The sequence below is a fragment of the Carlito syrichta genome, unplaced genomic scaffold (assembly GCF_000164805.1).
Source record: "Carlito syrichta isolate Samal-C Ts95f unplaced genomic scaffold, Tarsius_syrichta-2.0.1 Scaffold309294, whole genome shotgun sequence".
Taxonomy (NCBI): domain Eukaryota; kingdom Metazoa; phylum Chordata; class Mammalia; order Primates; family Tarsiidae; genus Carlito; species Carlito syrichta.
In genome coordinates, this window is record NW_007253390.1 from 676,119 (window position 1) to 678,640 (window position 2,522).

A 2,522-nucleotide genomic window follows, 5' to 3' on the forward strand; every position below is an offset into this window, starting at 1 on the left:
TGAAACAGGCAAATGTGTTGAATCTCCAAAAAAAAAAAAAAAATTACTGAAGTTGAACACATCCTCTCACAACAACTCTAACTGGTACGCTGATGCCAGTGGGTTCCTAGAACACTTACCTAGTGGGGGAGGTATGTACTGCAAAAGACAATTCTGTTTTTTGGGGGGGAGGGTTCCCTCACATGTAACACAATATAACATAACAGCATAATATAATAATGATGCCATATAGCATATGTAAATTCTTGGGCCTAGTTACTCTAGAAGATGTAATGTAGTAGTTGGATTCTTGCCCCTCCCTCTACATAGAATAATTATGAAGAGGTCATCTACCAACGTAGAATGGAGTAGTAGTGTACTAGGAATTCAAATATCATAAGAAGGGTTGCCATTGGTGATGTGACTTCCAAAATGATGAATAATTTTTGATGACATTCTGAACAAAATAAAATATAGTCTTGTATTTCTATTGCAGACACATTCCTAGAAAATCCAGTTGTATATTTGAACTGTGAAAAAGTACTCTGTTATATAAAAGATAGAGTCAAGTTCTGGGCGCAGATGATTATCAATAGGTTTTTGTTTTTGTTTTTGTTTTGATTGGAGTCTCACTCTGTCGCCCAGGTTGGAGTGCAGTGGCATGCTCACAGCCACCCCAGCGTCGACCTGCTGGGCTCAGGTGATCCTTCCACCTCAGCCTTCCAAGTAGCCTGAACTACGGGCGCGTGCTACCACACCTGACTAATTTTTTGATTTATTGTAGAGATGGGGTCTCACAAAGTTGCCCAGGCTGCTCTCAAACCCATGGGATCAGGCAGTCCTCTCACCTCGGCCTCCCAAAGTGCTGGGATTATGGGCTTGAGCCACCATGCCTGGCCTAAATATGTTTTTGATTGATGCAAATATGTAATTAGAAATTGGTGTATCCCTCTTATCATTTTGACAACTCCCTCTCCCCCCCAGTTTCATAATTTCTTCTGAAAACAGTGCAGTCCACAGTTGAGAGCTAACCAATTTTTTCTATAAAAGTGGGCTCAGGATTGCTAGATTTTCTAAGTTGTTAAGAGAAGTAGGACATCCTGATTTTAGGTGAAATTTTCCCCCACTTATGTTGACAAATAACTTACAGTGTAAAACTGTGTGGATTGACCAACACAATCTGCAGGCTGGGAAGCAGTGTGCAGTCTCAGCAGGAGAGCACCAAGCAGGAAGCAGGAGGCTGGGCCACACTGTGCCAGGGAGGTTTGGGCCCAGTGAGGAGCAGGACTTGATGCCGTGGGCAATGGGAGCCATTGAAGCGTCTTAAGCGTGCGGGTAGCATGGTTAGACAGCTGTGCATTTTAGACGAATCACCCGAGCTACAAGCCAGAAGCAAGTTCACAAGAGACAGAATTGGATCCTGTGTTTAGGGAGGGTCTGGGGAGAGGTGACGAAGTCATGAAGACAAAGACTCTGGAGGATTTACCCCGTCGTGGGGACTGATTTGATGTGGAGTGTGAGGGTGAAAGTTGATGCTTGCGGTCAGGAATACAGAGGGGGAAGCAGGTGCAGAGCAGAGGATGGTGGCTTCAAGTTGTGCATGTTGAGTTTGTAATGTCAGCAGGAACGCCAAGTGGATCAATCCCGTTGGGAGTTAGACAGAAACCACTGGAGCCTGGCAAACAGGGCTGTGCTGGAGACATGGCTGCATGAACACTGATCAGCCCTTGCGGGGTAGACGGCAAGTGTGGCCATGAGCCTGCATACGTTCCTCAGGAAATTGTGTGGCAGGAGAAGCGGAGGAGTCGCCACGGGAGTCCCAGGAGGCACCCGTTCCGAGGACCCCGCAAGGAGAGTAGGAAGGGAAATCAGGTGAAAAGTCAACGCAGAGCAAGGAGAGGAGGGTCATGGTCATCTGGGAAGGACAGTTTTACAAAGCAGTCAGGGGTCAACAGCGTGACTGTAGCATGAGTCCAGGAAACTGTGGTGCAGAAACTCTAGGGTTTCTCAGGTAACTTCAAAAGATGGGGGGATGGCAGGTGGGTGGGCTTGGCTTCACCACCACCTTCAATCCAGCAGCTGAACTTCTGGTGGTTTGGGATGTTGGATTTCCAGTTAAGGTTTTTCTTTTCTTTTTTTTGAGTTGGAGCCTCACTCTGTCACCCGGGTTGGAGTGCAGTGGCATGATCACAGCTTACTACAGCCTCAGACTCCTGGGCTCAGGCAATCCTCCTGCTTCAACCCCCTGAGTAACTGACACCAGAGGCAGGCACCACCATGCTAATTATTAAATTTTTTTTTTTTTTTGTAGAGACGAGATCTGGCAATGTTGCCCAGGCTAGTTTTGAACTCTTGGGCTCAAGCAAACTTCCTGCCATGGCCAACCAAAGTACTGGGATTATGGGTGTGAGCCACCACATTCAGCCAATATTTTTTATTTGAAGAAAAGATCCTGCAGCTGAAAGAGGTTGGAGAAAAACATGGATGTAGCCGCCTCTTTTTTTTTTTTTTTTGAGTTGGAGTCTCACTCTGTCGCCCGGACT